The 13,482-nt window shown below is 41.0% G+C and overlaps 1 protein-coding gene across 1 annotated transcript in view; it reads right to left on the bottom strand.

The window, feature by feature from the left end:
• LOC126089478 (protein halfway) overlaps window positions 1–1,052 on the bottom strand; it is a 103,934-nt gene extending 102,882 nt beyond the window's left edge. Inside the window, exon 1 of the mRNA XM_049906912.1 lies at window positions 983–1,052. The gene's annotated coding sequence lies outside the window, so the exon portion shown is untranslated. The remainder of the gene's footprint in view (window positions 1–982) is intronic.
• Window positions 1,053–13,482: the final 12,430 nt, after the last annotated feature.

Genomic DNA, 13,482 nt, shown 5'->3' with positions numbered 1-13,482 from the left:
AATTTTGTGAAGTAATGCAATAATTGTAAATATGTGCTGTAAATTCTTTTAAATATTTTTATACAATAGGCCTACCCTAAGAATTGTCATATGCACCAAGTACATTGTACATTTAATATTTGATGACAAGTTTTTTTATTATTTTTAATTGTAAATACGCTTACGACTTTTTCCCCCATTCCACATCCATAAGAGCAATTTCATTTGGGACATGTGGAAGGTGCATTAGCATATGTATTCGTATTTTGTAAATATTTATTGTGTACTCTCCTTTCGTGACATGTTCCACACCCCAGAGGATCTCCTCATTATGGATCAACTGGGACGAAAAGTACATCTAATCGTGTCATCTAATCTAATCTAATCTTTCCTCCTCTACGCGTATCACGGAGTTACCACGACGACAAAATCGGAGAAATTATAGCTCATACGGTGCTTTACTGTCAATCACTTTTCCCATGCGCCATTTGTCACTGGAACACTGAAGGGTGGAATGGATTCTGGTGCCAGAAATACTCTCCAACATCACTGTAAAGTGGCTTGCGGAATATAAACATACATTCTATGCCTAAGGTGTCGCTGGATGGAAGAATTGGTCCATTACGTGATCGCCACTCCCCTGTCCTGGTCGTTGTCTTCGGTTTCAAAACGGGAACTGCCGAGTCTCCTATAAGAGATTCTTCACGTTGACACAAATCTTTCTGAATCTCTATCAAGTTCTACCACCAAAGAAACGTCTTTGGCACCTGTAGGGAATAGAATATGTCTCTTCTGTATAGTTAACCATTTAGAAACGCCTTACACGGCATTTCTTACGGACAAACCTTTTAAGCGGAAAAAATTATTGAAGCTGTGCACATTATTTCTTACTGAGAGTTTGTCACATGCTACGGAACAAGGACAACTTAGGCGACATTAACCTGTTATAGGCGCTGGCCACCCGTTCGCTATCGCAGCAATATTCGCACACACGCACACATACCTTATCTGGGTAGGCGAGTAAACAGCTGCGTCTGTTTGGCTTGGGCTGAGCAGCAGTGCTGTAGCGCTGAGCCGAGGATCTGTGCTGGCTAAGCACTTACTTCTAAACGGGAGCCGCTCCGTGCGCCTCTGGCTCAGCGCCATGTGTACGTGACGCGTGCAAACAACAACATACTACGCCAAGGACACTGAAGGACTATAGTTCGAGTTAGAAGTGTATGCAAGTAACATATATTAGTGTAATTATGAGCCAAAACATTATGGTCACTGTCCACTGCTGCCTCAGAGCTCCTATACAGTGGTGGAAATCAGTATAAAGGCATAGATATTTGAAGGAAAATTAACATTGTAAGCTGGACTAGTTGTGCACAGAGTAAATGCAATAGTATGAGATCCATTATACTGACAAATGCAGTCAAATGGTACCGCCTTTGATGTCAGTAGTACAGTGCATAACAAGACACCAACGATTCATACGGTAGAGATTGGAATTAGATATAAACGCAGTCGGCTCTGAGCTCTGCTAGCGTGTGCGTGCGTGCCTTCATCGTAGTTCGAAAACAGACACCATTAGTGACAGAGCGTGTTGTATACATAACCCACGATTGTGACAATACCACGCGGAAAACATTTATCATGTAATGAAAAAGCAAAAATTGGTTTGTACAAGGAGGTGAGACTCTAATCGTCAAATCGCCAAGAAGTCGAACCATTCAAGAACAGTGATTGATAATTTCGCTAGATTGGGCGCACGACTGGACAGAACGGAAATATGCGCAAAGTAGAGTTTCATCTGAGGCGTCGAAAAGATTACTTTTGCGCAAATCAAGGACCACAAAATGTTATTCTTCTCAACTTGTTGCTGATTTACAGCTGCCACTAACTACCAGACGTGCACGACAAATTTTGTCAAAAGACAAACATCTTCCATTCAAGAACCGAAAGCGGAAACCTGCTCTAACACTTAAACATAAACAGGCTACACTGAAGTTCGCTGAAAAACATACGTCATGGATTTCAGAATGGGCTAAGATGATCTTCAGTGATGAGAAGATGTTCGAATCAGATTGGCCAAATAAATTGCAGTATTATTGGCATGATCTGAGAACAGAGCAGCATGTACGAATGAACAGAATTTTAATGGTGAAGTGTTATGATTTGCGCAGCCTTTTCCACTAAAGATAAATCACGCTTTGCTCGGCTCAACACTAGAATGAACTAGCATGAGGACCTCGGGAACGGAAGTCTAATGTTTCAACGAGATAGTGCATCTGTGCACGTTTCTGTTACAACCAAAATTTGGTTTTAAGATAGAAATATCGATGTCTTGCCTTGGCCTGCGATTAGTCCGGATCTGAACCCTATGAAAAATCTTTCAGGAATACTTTCAAGGGGTGTTTATCGCAATGGATGGTAATTTGTGGCCATATGTCAGCTGGGAAGAAGGATACGAGAAGAGTGGTCGATAATTTCACTGTAAGAACTACAAACTCCATCAAAATCAATGCCGTAGAGAATTTTTGAGGTACTGAGAGAGAACGCAGGCTGGACAAAGTACTGACAAAGCAATAACAGAACAGGACAGTGAATGCCTTTATACCAATTTCCATCTAGGAAATGCAAACGCCTTTTTTTCTTTTTTTCTTTTTTTTGTAGTATGAATGAACCTATGTAATTCGTTGATGACTGTTTACGTCTTATATGTATCTACTACTTTCATAATAAATTCAATACATATATGCTCCAGACATTGTACTATTATTTTCGTAGGCTCCCTGACAGTATACTGATTTCCACTATCCTATAACACACGAATCGTGCGCCATGTTCTCCCCAACTCTGAGGACAGGGTGAGGTTTACCTTGTGGGTGGTTAATCTGTTCACGCAACTTTTCATATTTTTATATAATATTTGATACTGCATGTATGAAATGTACCAAACAGTAATTAATATGTATAGAGATATTTAGAATGCCTTTTCCTTCAACAGAAAAATTGAAATGTAATATTACACGGCTACAGAAATGTAGGCTCGGAACTTGCGTGGTAGTTTGTTTAATGTTAAATGTGTCTTCGAATAAGTGTGTTATGCAGTAACAATTTGCGACTGTTTATTAGTTTGCGCCCGTAAATAGGCATTTTCAAAGGTGGTGTTTATTTTTTTAAAATAAGAATATATTTTAAGAAATGCGGCACTATAAAGCCCCTCGAATTGTACAGTATATGAACTAAACCCTAGAAGTACGTTCATATAGGCTTTTACTCAAAACTAACATTTTAGTTTTTTGTTCATTAGATTAAATTAGTTCTTTATGATGATTACCTGACACTGTCAGCTGTATTGGAGGCGATCTCAGAATCTAAACACGGTTTTTCTTCTTATTACAGAAGTTTATTCTCCCAGTTTATAAAAATACACAATGATTACTAGTTTCAGCGGAATTAAATCGTCATCTTCAGATCACTTGTGTGAAAAAAAAATTTACGTGGTCAATGTTCACATTAATTGGATACAGCTGGAATCAAAATTCGAATAAACATACCTGATATATGACGAGAGATAGTACTATGGAATATCGTCTCTATAAGATAGGTTTTCTTTGAAATTGTATGCATTTTATGTTGGCTTGACGTTAGAATTTTCCGTAATTGTTCCTGTGCGTACATTACAGTTTGTAAGTGTGCTGTCATATCGCTGGATTAGTTGTGGAGTATTTTTGCGGGCAGTCTGTCTGTCGAGTCGAGCATGGGACACGGAACTGTTATGTCGTGTAGTGTGTAGCTCTGTATGTGACAGGCATTGTTAGTATGGAAGTTGAAGTGTTGCTACAGGTGCTATTACAGTAAAGTGATAAAATAAGTAAATTATTCAGAGGAAAGTACGTCAAGAAGTAATGTAAAAATGAGCAGTGCTGCTGATAACGGATTTGTGTATCCTCTCGTTGCGTGTCGTACCGTACTGTATCCACCATCCGCGCCGTTTTCGGTCTCCCAGAATGAACTAATGTGAATCAGTACAAATTAGTTACCATAAATGAGTGCAGTCATGTGCCAGTGTCTTGTAGCGAGCGTGAGGACGTGCGTTCGATCACCGTGTTTCCACATTATCAACATCAGCCGCGCCGCGACGGTTACGCGCACGCTCGTACACGTGAGAACTGAGAACTGAAAAATTAGCTTTACGGACAGTGTTATATCGTTACTGATGTCAGGGAGGACTTGTACCAAAAGAAATCTGTGTACGCGTGGCGGGCATAAGAACTTTCGTTCAATTATTCGGCTTTCGCATTATCAACAATCATCCGCGCCGTGTTCGGCACGCGTACCCTCGTCCAAGTGATATTGTGGTCAGATAATCATCAAGACTGTCAATTGGAATAAACACTTACGACTTAAGAGTGTAAACAGTGCAACCTGTGATTTCCATATCGCCTCAGAATATAGATATTCATACCAGACGTAGATTAGTGTGGTGTTTTAACGTTGAGTGGCTCCCCTAAACCCGCTTGCATATTTCGATAGATAATTTCAGGCACGCCAGCAGCAGTGTGGAGCAGAACAGTACGACCGCCCCGGGATTATCAGGTACGTGGTGTGGACAGGGCGCACGATCCAGAAGTGATAACCATTTTAAGGGTCCCCCAACCCCACTTGTACCCCCGGACGTGTTACAAGTTGTGCCCAATTAATATGTACAGTCGACGAAGTGGATTGACCCCGTAAAAATTTTTTCTATACAAATGATCTGAAGATGGAGATTTAATTCCACTGAAAATTAGTAATCATTGTGTATTTTTATGCGATCTCATGGAATAAACTTCTGTAATAAGAGGAACAATCGTGTTTCGATTAGTTTCACGCTGTTATTAAATGACTTTGTCGTTAACAAAAACATAAAAAGGAAAATTTGTTTCTTGTTGAGTTGTGGTCAAAATTTGAAGGTTATGTTACTTGTGCAGGTTACCTCACAATGACCAATCTGCTATAAAAATATCTCACTCGTCCAACGTTGTATATACTGTATAAGCTATGGGGTTAAATATTATTCAGTTTGTTAATCGTATGTATGTTCATTATAACGATGCATAAATACATCATAATAAATATTGCTCTCCACTTTGCGAACTGAGAAAATATCTCAGATATCGAAAAAGTTTGAGACGAACTGGTTGGAAACAATTGTGTGCAAATGGAACGCTAGATACCGACCTTTAATAGATACGCAGTCATACAGGTAATGGCAGCGGTCGAGGATAATTTACTAACATATGTTTGCAATACACAATTGAGCGCCAGGTCCTGTTTCCCGGTTGTTTTTTCTTTATTCAGGGTCACTCGGAAATCTAAAATTGTGAAAACCATTTTTGCAATGATTAAAACAGTTCACAGTTGAGCTGTCATCATTATTTACGATGTATTCTTCAACACATTTAACTAGAAATATCCACTCGCATCCTGACACATTTGTAAACAATTATGAATACCCTATCACTTTGGCGAAAACATGGCGTACAGTTCAGCTCAGGTTAAAGAAGTCTTAGCTGCCTGGTGACGTTGCCATCACGTGACGCGCTAAGGAAAGTATATAATCGGAGCAGGGATGAGTGTACATCATTCCAGTGTTCTCGTTACGTTGCACTATCTCATTTTTACAAAGAGCGGTTTTGCTAAATGGGGCAAACTACACGAAAAGATCCCTGAGTGGACGAACAATAAGGGTCACTTGGTCATATAGCCGGAAATGCTTTCTAAGGAAGGTACACCCACTCGAAGGTGAAGATAAGAGCTGTTTGACAGTGACCCCGGTATCAGCACCAAGCAGGTGGCCCGCCAGCCACACGACCGTGTCGAACATTCTCGACAGCTGCCACTATCTGTACGGCGTGCAACGCGTGCAGGTCTTATGGTAGGCGGGGGCATGAGACAAAGATCCAAATCTAGCGTTCTTTCTTGTGAGTGTAGTGTGGCAGCTCTGCATCTTCGGTTGAGAGCTTTCATGGTGGGAGTTTCAGGTGTGTTGTCTTAGTGGTTTGCGCTTTGAAGTTTTCAAGATATGAGGTGAGTGGGTTTTTTGGAACTTTCGATTATAAGTATTTATCAACTGATGGCTATATGTCTTCTATAAAAAAAAATCCCAAAGAATACGCAATACCTCGTATGTAAGTACATAATCTAAGTCACGCCTTAAGCTTAGTTGTTAGTTTAATAAGTAGCGTTTATGGCTGCTGTTACCGTAAGTTCAGAAATGGTGGTGGTAAGTTCCTATTGGATCAAACTGCTGAGGTCATCGGTCCCTAGGCTTACACACTAATTAATCTAACTGAAACTAAGTGACGCTAAGAACAGACAAACCAAAGCCCGACGAAGGGCTCGAACCTCCGACGGGGGAGCTGCGCGAACCGTGGCAAGGTGCTGTAGACAGTGCGGCTACCCCACGCGGCAAGTTCAGAAATTTGTGGCGCAGGCCAAAGATGCTGCAAAGTAGCTGGGGTAAATGTCCGTATGCGTTGTTGTTGTCTTCAGTCCTGAGACTGGTTTGATGCAGCTTTCCATGCTACTCTATCCTGTGCAAGCTTCTTCATCTCCCAGTACTTACTGCAACCTACATCCTTCTGAATTTGCTTAGTGGATTCATCTCTTGGTCTCCCTCTACGATTTTTACCCTCCACGCTGCCCTCCAATGCTAAATTTGTGATCCCTTGATGCCTCAGAATATGTCCTACCAACCGGTCCCTTCTTCTTGTCAAGTTGTGCCACAAACTCCTCTTCTCCCCAATTCTATTCAATACCTCCACATTAGTTATGTGATCTACCCATCTAATCTTCAGCATTCTTCTGTAGCACCACATTTCGAAAACTTCTATTCTCTTCTTGTTCAAACTATTTATCGTCCATGTTTCACTTCCATACATGGCTACACTCCATACAAATAGTTTCAGAAACGACTTCCTGACACTTAAATCAATACTCGATGTTAACAAATTTCTCTTCTTCAGAAACGCTTTCCTTGCCATTGCCAGTCTACATTTTATATCCTCTCTACTTCGACCATCATCAGTTATTTTGCTCCCCAAATAGAAAAACCCCTTTACTACCTTAAGAGTCTCATTTCCTAATCTAACTCCCGCAGCATCACCCGACTTAATTCGACTACATTCCATTATCCTCGTTTTGCTTTTGTTGATGTCCATCTTATATCCTCCTTTCAAGACACTGTCCATTCCGTTCAACTGCTCTTCCAAGTCCTTTGCTGTCTCTGACAGAATTACAATGTCATCGGCGAACCTCAACGTTTTTATTTCTTCTCCATGGACTACTACTCAGAATTTTTCTTTTGTTTCCTTTACTGCCTGCTCACAATATACAGATTGAATAACATCGGGGACAGGCTACAACCCTGTCTCACTCCCTTCCCAACCGCTGCTTCCCTTTCTTGCCCCTCGACTCTTATAACTGCCATCTGGTTTCTGTACAAATTGTAAATAGCCTTTCGCTCCCTGTATTTTACCCGTGCCACCTTTAGAATTTGAAAGAGAGTATTCCAGTCAACAGTGTCAAATGCTTTCTCTAAGTCTACAAATGCTAGAAATGTAGGTTTGCCTTTCCTTAATCTATTTTCTAAGATAAGTCGTAGGGTCAGTATTGCCTCACGTGTTCCAACATTTCTGCGGAATCCAAACTGATCTTCGCCGAGGTCGGCTTCTGCCCGTTTTTCCATTCGTCTGTAAAAAATTCGCGTTATTATTTTGCAGCTGTGACTTATTAAACTGATAGTTCGGTAATTTTCACATCTGTCAACACCTGACCTGCCCTAAAACGTTTGTCTTTTATTTCTACGATTTTAATAGTGAACACGAAGGTTTATTTAATATATTTAATGCACCTTAATTTATAGTTCACCATTTGACATCGACTGATGCAGTATTAATAAGACTAGTTCAACTTTATGTTACAGAAACTATGAGAGAGAAACGTCCTACACGCCGCTGTCTTCTAAAACGTTATAGGAGGCTAAGAAGCTAACAGAGAATGGCCAATTCATCAGAAATGCAGATAAAAGGCTTAGTTGTAATTAATTCACGTTATGTAAAAGATTTAAAGCAGGTTATGGAGTGGCATCCTTGGGGCGTTTCAAAAGAGTACTTTCTGTGAGAGGGGAAACTGAATTGGCGAAGCACTGTACCAACCTGACCAACTATGACCTTACGTCTAAACACTTCAGACATTTAATATATCAGTTTGTGGACAGTAATGGCGTAAAGTAGCCGTTCAATAAAAAAAAAGCCAAGTGGCAGGGGAAGACCGCGCTCGTTCATTCATCGTTCATCACAATTAGAGGCAACTGGAGAAAACGGGAGCATAATGGGTTTCAATAAAGCACAAATGGAACCTTTTTCAGCAACTTGGAAAAGTTGTATCATCATCATCATCATCATCATTTAAGATTGATTATGCCTTTCAGCGTTCAGTCTGGAGCATAGCCCCCCCCTAAAGTCGTAGTCTAAATATAATTTTCCGCCCCATAGAGTCTGTAATGAAGGAATAGAGACTTTACCGGGAAAACTGCAGAAAAGTGTGACAAGAAAAAGGCCAAATAATAATGAAACAATGTGTTTCCATGTGTTAAAATGCTCTGTATTTAAATTAGTGATACCATAATGTCATGCTTTGAGGTTTTATCCGATCACGATGATCGAGGCAATGATGATGATGATGATGATGATGATGATTGTGATTTTGATATAGTAAAACATTGTACAAGTTAATAGGGGCATTCTCCTTTAGCCTGTTATAATAATTTATTTTTGTGCGGAATTTTGCCTCATAACATTAGGATGCCCGAGGCAAAGACCCGGTTTCTTTGTTTGCAACATTTTGTTCAATATAACTTTAAGACACCACACAAGCAATGATCCTAAGTGTATTGTGTACAACTTTCATTGTGACGTAACCAGAAGGGGAAAAACAGAAAAGTGTTAAATACGCATCTTTGCCCCTGACTATCTAAATTTCCTATGGACTTGCCTCCGCAGAGTTGGTTTCGTCGCTGGTTATTCCCAAAGGTCACCAATGTGCTGGGATTTCTGTTATTCATCCTCATAACAGCTGAGGCTACCTCTTCGAGAGACAATGTCGACAATCTTCGCGACACCCGTCCGTGGGCTACGGAAAATCCCCATGACGTGGTGGTAGAGAACCATCAGCCCGGATTCAGCCTCAATGTGTGGGCGGGGATTACTGGCAAGCAGCTCGTTCGACCAGTTATCCTTCCACAAAGTCTCACAGACGAGACATATCTACACTATCTGCGGGTGACCCTACTTCCCATGTTGGAAGAAGTGCCTTTGGTGGTATGAAGAGTAACATGACTATAATCCGTTCATCATAAGAATAAACCTGATGTAAACATTGCACTATGTATTCTTCCGCGTTTGCTGGTACCTCATTGGATTTCCATTTCTTGTGGGACTGCAGCCAAGCTGTCTCGAGTACTGTCAAGTACGATAATAAGGGTACATTGACCTAGCCATAATAAGGGACAACAGCTTTACCGGCGCATTTAACTTGGACAGCACTGGCCGGTTAGCTGGTACAGCTAGCTTAACAGTGACGTGGCCAGTCGCAGTTCCCACGTAAAAAGAGACGAACAGAGGAGCAATACCGCTTCGAATGTCATTTAATTTTTAAGCAGAACGAAATAATACACTGTAAATCTCCCACAATACTCTCCTTAGACGCCTAGACGAAAACCACAACACGTTATCGTTTTTAGCTAACGTACTATTGTAACTAAAACCAAGAATGATGAAAATTCCTGACTTAACCACAGGGTAATTTTTCTGCATAAGTTGCGTGCAACGTAAGAGAGTAGTTAAATATCGAAGCCACTGAAGGTATTACAGTCAGTCGTCTGGTAATGTCTTAGCTCCTTCCTTATCCGAATCCAGTATTTCATTTTTGCCTTAAAAAGTTAAATCCGAAAGGGACGTCACTAAGTCAGTTCCCGTTCCCCAGAATCAACAACACTTCATATGCCCATGGGTACGTGAACATTGTTCATGGTGTGATGAGTGGCAGAACGTAGTGTTCTTGTACGAGCCCAGCTTTAACCTGTTATGCTACATGTTTTCTAGACACTATCCTTGTGATCACATTTGGGAACATGCAAGTGCGATTGTTTTGAGCACCACCGTATACAACTTGGCGTTCGCGACTTCTAAAGAGTGAGGATAATTTACGCAGAAACACCTATATGGAAAAAGTTTCTGAGCCCACGGTACAACATAATGACTGGCCACTCTAGGGAACAATATGAAAATCCTTCATGGAAGAAAGATGCTGAACACTGTCTCCCTGGTGTGCACTGCAGGTTCGTGTGACGTGTTATTCATCGAACCTCTTCGTCAAGGTCATCATTGAGTTACTGTTGGTGTTCTATGGACTATCTGTGTGGAGGGCGATTCTCCAGAATTATATAGAACCCATCTTTGATTTAGAGCCACGATGTTTAGAAACTCTGACAGACTGTCTGTAGGCTTCTGTCTCGGGTTCATCGGCCGACATTTGTTTGATGAATTTTTTCTGACGTTTCGCCAGCGTTGTCGAAACTTCGCCGTATACTACTGGTGCCGGGTGAAGCTTTGACAATGCCAGCCACTAACTCTGGTGAAACGTCAGAAAAATCACCAAACAAACCTCGGCCGAAGAACCCGAGAGAGAAGCCTACAGGCAGTTTGTCAACAAGTGACCACAAAAGCCTGAAGTAGTTAGTTAGTTACGTGTTCCATTGATCAATAGCACGGAAAAACCGTTATGGTGTAGAACGTGTCAAATGCACAAGAAATGCGCACAGGAAACAAGTTTTTTTGTTGTTTACATTATAGTGTTATACCAAATATTTCTATTATCTATCCCATTCCCTTAACTGGCACAAAATGCATATATCTCCAGATTTATTTACTCATATTCAAGAATTAATCTATGGTATAGGAGTTGTCGAGGAGGTATGATTTCAATTTGTTTTTGAAACTATTGCTGCTGTCTGTCAGACATTTTATTTCATCTGGTAATTTATCAAAAGGTTTTATAGCAGCATATTTTATCCCTTTCTGTGCCAAAGATAGGTTAAGTAAAGGATAGTGTAGGTCTTTATTTTTTCTGATATTGTAATCATGAATGTCGCTGTTGATTTTAAACTGGTCCATGTTGTTGAGAAAAAAATTCATTACTGAATAAATGGACTGTGAAGCAGTAGTAAGAAATCCTACCATTTAAACAGATGCCTACACGATGTGCGACTATGAACCCCACACATTATTCTAACTACTTTATTTTGAGCTGTGAATACCTTTTGCCTGAGTGTTGAGTTGCCCCAGAATATTATTCCGTATGACGTCAGAGAGTGGAAGTATGCAAAGTATGTTACCTTACTAATTTCTACATTCTCAAAATTGGCAATTATTCTGATTGCAAAAGTTGCCGAACCTAGTCGCTTTAGGAGATCCAAAATATGAATTTTCCAATTAAGATTCTCGTCTATATGTACACCCAAAAACTTAGTGTGCTCTACCCTGGCTACTGACTTCTTTTGATGTGTTGTGTTTATTGAAAGAATTATACTTTTTGCATCAGAAAATTGGATGTATTGTGTTTTTTCAAAGTTCAGAGCAAGCCCATTCGCAGAAAACCAACTAATAACTTTTCCAAATACCTTATTTGTATCATTTTCTATCGGACTTTCTTTTACTGGATTAATAATTATGCTTGTATCATCAGCAAACAGAGTCAGTTCAGCATCTTGTTTCACACAATTCAGAGTGTGTGCAGTGCTGTGGTTCTAATCATTTACGTGCTGTTATTTCAGATACATGTATTCTTGATACAGTTTTCACAAACGTCAGTATATCTGGTCGATAAACAGAGTGTCCATAATTGAAGTTCATGTTTCAAAACGCCGTAGAAAGAGAACCACAGCTCAGAATGGCGTCATATTTGAACAGCATATTATTAACTCAGGGGGAAACGTCGTGGAACCAAAAAAATTAACGTAAACCTGACCAGTAGTTGGCGCTGTGAGCGTCAGAATACGGACACCAAAAGACGCGCGGCACACGCTGTTCCTGAGTTTGTGTCCGAGACGTCCAAGACGACTGTTCCGTGAAGGATCGCGCGCTGCTGGTTATAAGAATAGTAACTGTACGCCAGTAGGCCTGCAGCAGTTCCGGACATGTCTGATAAGGGTCCGGAGAACACGATGACGTCAATACGCTGAATTGCAGAATATGGGGAACGGAAAATCCGCATGCGCATCAACCGGCACCACTTCATTCTGCAAAAGTGACTCTGTGGGCGTGTTGACCGCATCGTAGGACCGAACTTTTTGAGATGAGTCCTGCGGCACTTGTAAACGCTATGAGTGTCTTTCGCGCACCAAAGTCATTCCAATCCTCCAACAGTCGTCATTATGTCCCTACAGCCTGGCCAGCCACATAGCCTGATCTTAATCCGTGTGACTTCTGGCTGTGGAGTTAACTGAAATATATCATCAGTACTCCGATTACGAAAGTGGCTGAACTGAAGGCACGCATTGCGCAACGTGTTCTGAACGTGACTCCCGAGACACCCCGGTCTGTTGTGGAACATTCTGTTTCTCGGTTTCAACTTGTGGCTGAAAATGATGGACAGCACATGTCTTGCGCCAGTCTCACGACAGAAACAGATATAATCTTGCTTTTATGCTGCATTTGGTCGCCGGCCGGAGTGGCCGTGCGGTTCTAGGCGCTACAGTCTGGAGCCGAGCGACCGCTTCAGTCGTAGGTTCGAATCTTGCCTCGGGTATGGATGTGTGTGATGTCCTTAGGTTAGTTAGGAATATTAGTTCTAAGTTCTAGGCGACTGATGACCTCAGAAGTTATGTCGCATAGAGCTCAGAGCCATTTGAATCAATTTTTTACATTTGGTCCCAGGACAATCAAAAACCGATTTTATTTCGCTTTTCATGCGATTTTTGACCACAGGGCAATTGAAAACCAATTTCATTATGCTTTTTATGCAGTTTTTGGCCACAGGACAATTAAAGAGCAATTTCTGTCATCCGATGTGGCACGAACTTGTCGTGGTGGAAGGGTTTACGTTATTACCAGTGTCACAACTGTTGACTGCCGAACTCGTGCAGTCATGAACATTGAACAGTACGGATGGTGTAATGTGCAGCTCGAACCATAGCCGTCGTATTGCGTTTCTATCTTCTGTGGCCGACCCTATTTACCTTAACAAGCTTACAGTGCCATCTATCGGTAAATTTTTCGTGGGTTTTTTTCCCCACGACTTTTTTTCTCTGCTTCAATAATATGCTGTTCAAATCTCACGTCATTTTGAGTAGTGGTACTCTTTCTACAGCGTTTTGAAACTGCAACTTCACTTATGGACATCCTGTATATATACAATATCCTATTCTGAATCTGCGTTCCTTCGAAATTTATCGTATTCACTTTCCCTGAA

Source organism: Schistocerca cancellata, chromosome 1 (assembly GCF_023864275.1).
Source record: "Schistocerca cancellata isolate TAMUIC-IGC-003103 chromosome 1, iqSchCanc2.1, whole genome shotgun sequence".
Lineage (NCBI taxonomy): Eukaryota > Metazoa > Arthropoda > Insecta > Orthoptera > Acrididae > Schistocerca > Schistocerca cancellata.
Note: the sequence above shows the minus strand (reverse complement) of the source record. Positions and strands in the feature narration are given on the sequence as shown.